The sequence below is a fragment of the Lithobates pipiens genome, unplaced genomic scaffold (genome assembly GCF_037356315.1).
Source record: "Lithobates pipiens isolate NorthernLeopardFrog02 unplaced genomic scaffold, aLitPip1_a1.2 Scaffold_18, whole genome shotgun sequence".
Lineage (NCBI taxonomy): Eukaryota > Metazoa > Chordata > Amphibia > Anura > Ranidae > Lithobates > Lithobates pipiens.
Window position 1 is genome coordinate 445,158,709 of NW_027507758.1, and position 7,196 is coordinate 445,165,904.

Sequence of the window (7,196 nt, forward strand, 5' to 3'; positions counted from 1 at the left end):
AATTTTTGCTTGATTAGGTGTTAATCATCTCATGTTCGAATCATCTCGGGTCTATGGCCAGTTTAACACTGCAGCATTACTTTTAATAATATTTTAAGGCAGATGGTATCTGTTGATTCATTCTATCTTTGAAATTTGACAACAACTACTGATCCTGGATAAATCGTTATGCAGTCAGCCAGAGGGGGAATTTGAGGCATGTGGGACTGACATGCAAGTTGTGAGATTTTCTCTGCTACTGCTAAGAAAAATGCCATGGACGTTATAAGGTAAATGAGGGAACCATCTTGTTAGAAGACATCCATTTTGGGTATTGGAAAATTACTGTTAGCATGACATAGAAATCTATTGCTTAAGGTCATATGTGTTTTTTGCTTGTACAAGGTATTTTATCACAAGGTTAGATATCTGTTTAGAACAGATGGATGCGGTTAAGCTACTTCCCTTTTTGAGAGCAGAAGTAACTCCATGGCGTTAAAACCACAGGCCTGTCTTGCACCAGACTTAAGAAACATTTTAAACTGTATAAAAATGTATATATTTAGCTTTTTGTTACTAGGCAGAAATTGCTTGTACAAAAAAACCATGATGACGTAGTAAAATATACTATCTTGCATATTTTATGTGGCAGTCCCTGATTGGTTAAACCACAGGGCTGTCCTTCTGTTCAAACTAAATAAAATTGTTGTGTGTGCTTCAATAGGCACATTCATTATTCACGTACAACAGTGTGTATGTGTAATGTTTTGTCCACCGGTGAAAGGGACCTCCGCTCTTCAATCCTAGCCTAGGCTACCAGGGGTTACTTACAGAAGTCGAGCAACCTAACAGTTTTGGTACCAGCAAAGTGGGGTTCGTCTCGTCTTGCGACAGGTAAGTCACTTTACTCTTTTTTACCTGATTGGTGAATGGTGTAAACACTTACTCTGTCCAGGCGGCCGCTACGAACTTAGTTTAAAATTAAAAGAAGTAACTGTGCCTTCGCGATGAACTAGGCTGGTTCCTCGGGAGGTTAAAAGGGCTCGCAAGGAATTTATAGGTTTAGGGGAGTCCGACTAGGTTGGTCTGACTTAAAACTATTGGTGATAGTATTTTTAACACGGGAAGTAGTAGATTACGCCCGTGACAAAGGGATTGGTGGAGTGGACGCCCATTTGAAAAATTTTTTTTTAAAAAAAAAAAAGTGCACTATAAATTGATAAATGTATTGCAATACGGTTATTTCATGTCTTAAAGTATATTAAGAATATGTCTGTTTCTCTCTAGGTACACGTGTAAGTATATAGAGTATAAGTTTTAATATAGAGTATAAGGAAAATAATTGTTGTTGTTTAAATAAGTGCAGAATATGAGGAGCCCTCTTGTAGTGACATAGCATCCGCCTGCCCCCATTGCACGTTAGGTCTACTCTTCCTAAGAATAGATGACAAGTGGATTTGACTGACCACCAGACCAGGGGGGTTCTCTTGCAGACTTGGTGTAAGAGGGGTAAATACCGCCACCAGGAAAAATTTACCCTTCATCGTATATTAAGGGTAAATCTTCATAGTTTTATATAAGTCCATCTGCCCCAAAAAGGATCAGGGATCCTACTCCCAGACCAGAGACCGGATTGTTGGACAAACCGGGTGTTATCACCTGTGTCCTGCCACTAGACACACACTGCCCAGACTACTAGATGGGGAATTCTGCAGCAACCCAAGCCATGGCCACCCCATCACCCTATGAATTTGTCAGTAATATGATCCCTGGCCCCCAGGTAGAACCATTTTGGACACAAGTCCGAGAAAGGTGTCACCAATTGGGAATCCATGACCCAGGACCCCAAGGTCCTTGTTCAGAGGAAGACTGGCAAGAAGTCAGTAAAATTTGTCAGGTACATAAGCATTCTTATCCTCCCTGCAAAGGGGCTGACCCACAATACATGAAGGATTGTTTCTGTGCATGGAACAAATGCCTTGGAAAATACAGGCAATTGTGGACAGCAAGGACATTGGAAATCCCAGTGCCCTTATAGGACTGGACAGATTAGAGCAAGAGGCAGAGGCAGGGGATTTAACCCCCAGACCCGCCCACAGTATCCCCGTTATCTGCCATACCAGAACCCTCGTCAACCACTACCCCAATATCCTACACAGCCACAAATAATGCACCGAGGGAAACTCTGTTGGTATTAATGGGACACCTGTCACCCATCCCATCACTCCACCACTGACTGTAGCCACTCCAGAAGGACAGAAATTATGTACCCAAACTTTTGCCGTCTTGTCCTCATGCCCTGTGCCCCTTATGGGACGGGACCTCTTGGCACAACTGTGTATTACCATTAAGTTTAATAAAGAAGGTTCCTATACCGCTAGTTCACCATTATGTGACTTACATGGCCCTAAGCGACATGCACACAGAGGGTTCCCAAAAAGACATGCACACAGGAGTTTCTTTCTAATGATACCTTCCTCCCTTGACCATCACACAATTTGGGCAGAAAACAAAGGTAGTGTGGGCTTTATTAATTGCACACCATATGCACCCCAAATGCGATCAGATGCAGGGATACAATATCAAAAACAGTATCCCCTACCCCCAGAGAAAGTCCAAGGCATCTCCCCTCAAATTAATGATTACATATCAAAAGGTATCCTGAGACCGATCATCAGTCCCTGGAACACGCCCATTTACCCCGTAAAAAAGGCCAGTGGGGAGTGGAGACTTGTACAAGACCTCAGAGCAGTAAACAAACAAGTGATTCCCCTCCCACCCCTAGTCTCAGACATCACTTTTATTTTCTCATGCATACCGGCAGACTCTCTATGCTACACAGTAATTGATTTAGCGAATGCTTTCTTTAGCATTCCCATTGCGGAGGAAGCCCAACCTATGTTTGCTTTCTCCTGGGCCGGGGGCCAGTTAACCTGGACGCGTTTAGTGCAAGGGTATGTAGACAGTCCAGCCGCCTTCTCTATGGTACTCAACGAGACTGTCAAGTCTTGGACATCTGAGCGAGGGTCGGTACTGATACAGTATGTGGACGACTTGCTCCTGTGCAGTCGAACTGCTGAAGAATGTGCGGTCGATTCAACATCACTGTTACAACACCTAGCTCACGCCGGGCATCTAGCCTCAAGGAAGAAAATACAATGGTGCCAGCCACAGGTAGAATACCTAGGGTGCATTCTAAAGGAAGGGACAAGGATAGTGTCCCCCAAACGTGCCGCAGCCCTTCGAGCTCTCAGTCCCCCAAAAGACAAGGCCGCCCTACTCTCATTTTTGGGTGCAATGGTATATTGCCGCCAATGGATCCCTGACTGTTCTCATTATGATAGTATCCTAAGAGAGGCTACTGGCTCGACAGCCCCTAAATTAATAGATTGGACTGAAGACAGACTACAAGCTTTTCAAGCTCTATTAAACAGTCTGTCAAATGCTCCCGCCCTAGGGTTGGTAGACTATGGTAAAGCTTTTCAACTATACTGTGTAGTCTCGGGGACCTCTTTTGCCGCCGTGCTAACACAACAGCATGGAACAGGCTACCGCCCTGTCTCCTACCTATCTAAAAAAAAACTCCCCATCCAAGTACAGGGAATGCCATTCTGTCTCCAAAATCTTGCTGCCTGTGCAATGGCTGTACAAGATGCAAACAAATTAGTGCTAGGTCACCCATTGACTCTCTATACCACTCATTCAGTCACGCATCTTATTCAGAACATGAATACCCAACATATGACCTCGCAAAGACTTAGTGGTTATGAGATAACACTGATGAACACTGATAACCTCACACTCAAATATGTGCCTGCCAGCAACCCCGCTGTGCGCCTTTTGCATTCCATGTTGCGTTTACCACATGACCCAGACATTATACATGACTGTTCGGAAAAGGTTGCTGCTATTACCAGTCCCAGACCGGATCTCACTGACACCCCTATCTCAGGTGCAGAGGATGTTTTCGTTGACGGTAGCTGCTCACGTCCCTCTGACTCCACCTTTTTAACCGGTTATGCAGTTGTTCAACTACCAGACATCGTACTGGAGGCAAAATCATTACCTCCTTCTTCAGCCCAGGTAGCAGAGTTAGAAGCCCTCACTAGGGCCTGCATTCTATTCACCGGTAAAGAGGTGAACGTCTACACAGACAGTAGATATGCTTTTGGAGTGGTGCATGATTTTGGTGTGATATGGGCCAATAGAGGTTTTAAAACAGCAGACAACAAAATAATTGCCAACTCCACACAGATTAGTGCTCTCCTCCAAGCCATTCTTTTTCCAAAAAAGGTAGCCATAATTAAAGTAAAGACACACTCCTCTGACAGCAGTCGTGTTTCAAAAGGGAATGCTCTTGCTGACAGAGAAGCTAAAAGAGCTGCTGCCTTTTCCCCTAACCCACCTGCCCCCACAACAATGTTTTTCAAGGAACACTTCGCAGCACCTAACTTTAAAACTGTCATAGCACAGATGCAATCAATGGCCACAGAAGATGATGTCCATTTTTGGACAAAGGAAGGATTGACCAAAGACCCTGAAGGTCTTTGGTCAAAAGAGGGGAAGATCCACATGCAAGAACAAAACTATCACCCTTTGAGGTCCTCATGGGAATCCCCGCAAACATAGAATTACCCCCATTAGACCAAGACACTGATATTGACATTTATTCCCAACAGGAAATGTACGTGAAAAACCTGGTAAGTATGCTCCACGAAATAAACGAACAAGTTTCTGTCACCTTTTTTCCCTCTTCCCACAGAACCAACGCATCCCTTCATCCCTGGGGATAAAGTGCTGATCAAACAATTAGCACAAAGAAAGAGTATCGGACCGGCTTTCTCAGGACCATGGAAGGTGGAAAAGGTATCCAGGACCGCAGTGTTAACAGACCTAGGAAACACCTGGATCCACGCCAGCCGTCTTAAAAAGTGTCCCCAGCTTCCCTCGACTCCAGAGCCCCTGGCAGTGACAGAGAGCAGCAACTCCCAAGAACAAGATCTACAAGAAGTTCAGAGAGGCATAGAACAAATTTCCCTGGAAGATCCCACACCCCCTCAAAAGGACAAAACAGAGCCAACAACTGCCGGGATGAGAAACGAAGAAGAAGAACAGAACTCTTAGATAACAAATAATCAGAACTTTAAAAAAAAACAAAGATGCTTTCCTTAATGGAACACCCCCTATCGTCCTAACGAATGTTACTAGGACCCTTCCAAATAAAACCCTCACTTTCCAAATTATAGGTAGAAGCCACTTCCCAGACTGGTGTTTCCGACTGGGAAACACCACAGATGGAGCCGAGGTTTGCAAACAAGCAAAACTTAACATTTCAATGACATCATTTAACAGTCCTTCTTTCTTCCATACTTCAGATCCCACCCTAAATGCCACCTTTTTAGACTTTCTTAGCTCCAGTACCAAGACTACAATACACCAATTAATGTCAATACTGGTGCTCTCTGGCCTTTCTGATACTCTTAGGAACGTGTTCCATAAACGACCCCTAGCTCTAGGAAATACCATATATATATGCTGCGGCAAACTCTGTCACCCCTGGATCCCAACCAAACCCCAGGGGTGGTGTTACCTTGCAGCCCTGGTTCCTATTATGGGGGTATTAGGGGATAACAAGGGAAGTCACCTCCTTGAAGCCAGCATGCATCCTAGATATCCCCTTAGACACCGTAATAAACGAGAATTGTTTTTAGAAAAAGATATGGCCTGGGCATGGTTCCCTTCCTGGACAGGGTGGGGAATTGACCTAATGAAAAGATTAAATAATTACACTGGCATAATTGATGAGATTCTGGAGGAAAATTCTGATGACATAACCAAACTAAATCTAGAAACTAGGGCAATTAGGAAGCAACTAGAACTACATGAGTTGGCTATAGAAAGTATGAGTGCAGCCCTTACTGGCCTCTGTGAGACTACTGAGGATTATGAGTGCTGTACCTGGATTCATAATACCAGCATCGAAGTCCCAGACTACTATGACGTTATTGCTCAACACAGGGAAGAGGTAAATAAACTACAGAAAGAGGCAAGGAACATAGGAAAAAACTGGGATCCCTTCTCGAGCAGTTTTAGTTTTGGGGGATTAATATCTTGGCTCCGAAATGCTGCCATGACAATTGTCACTGTGATTCTCTTCATTCTATTTTTATATGCCTGTTATAAGATAATCAAATGTTTATGTAAAAAGGGAAACACGGTCGCTCCGAAGGATCTGAAACTCACTTCCATTGTTAAGGATCCAACGGTATGGTATAGAAACCAAGAGCACAAGGGTTCGGAGTATGAAGCCTGTGCTATTAAATTAGAAAAGGAATGATCATTATGTAAATCACAGAATGATCAAAGGAAGGATTATAAGGTAAATGAGGGAACCATCTTGTTAGAAGACATCCATTTTGGGTATTGGAAAATTACTGTTAGCATGACATAGAAATCTATTGCTTAAGGTCATATGTGTTTTTTGCTTGTACAAGGTATTTTATCACAAGGTTAGATATCTGTTTAGAACAGATGGATGCGGTTAAGCTACTTCCCTTTTTGAGAGCAGAAGTAACTCCATGGCGTTAAAACCACAGGCCTGTCTTGCACCAGACTTAAGAAACATTTTAAACTGTATAAAAATGTATATATTTAGCTTTTTGTTACTAGGCAGAAATTGCTTGTACAAAAAAACCATGATGACGTAGTAAAATATACTATCTTGCATATTTTATGTGGCAGTCCCTGATTGGTTAAACCACAGGGCTGTCCTTCTGTTCAAACTAAATAAAATTGTTGTGTGTGCTTCAATAGGCACATTCATTATTCACGTACAACAGTGTGTATGTGTAATGTTTTGTCCACCGGTGAAAGGGACCTCCGCTCTTCAATCCTAGCCTAGGCTACCAGGGGTTACTTACAGAAGTCGAGCAACCTAACAGACGTGTATTTGCTATTTAAAGTTGCCGACTATTCATGGGAAAATTTTGGCACAGTTGCCAGCTGTCCCTATTGTCCAGATAGGGTCTCACAGAAATGTCTCGGAACCTAAAGTATAACTAGAGGCAAAACTTTTTTTTTTTTTAGTTTTGGATGGAGTGCAGAGAGATTAGAATGCTTTTCACTTTTTATTGCTGTCTTTGCCCCCATTAAGGAGATTCACGCTCTCTAGTAGTCCTGTTTACCATTATCATTGAAAGTGAAAGTAAACGAAAATC

At 43.1% G+C, this 7,196-nt stretch overlaps 1 long non-coding RNA gene across 1 annotated transcript; it reads left to right on the forward strand.

The window, feature by feature from the left end:
• The first annotated feature begins 268 nt into the window (after nucleotides 1-268).
• On the forward strand, nucleotides 269-6,805 carry LOC143988540 (uncharacterized). Its single transcript, XR_013276881.1, has 2 exons — nucleotides 269-873; nucleotides 4,742-6,805. It is a non-coding gene; the product is annotated as an uncharacterized LOC143988540 (long non-coding RNA).
• Nucleotides 6,806-7,196: the final 391 nt, after the last annotated feature.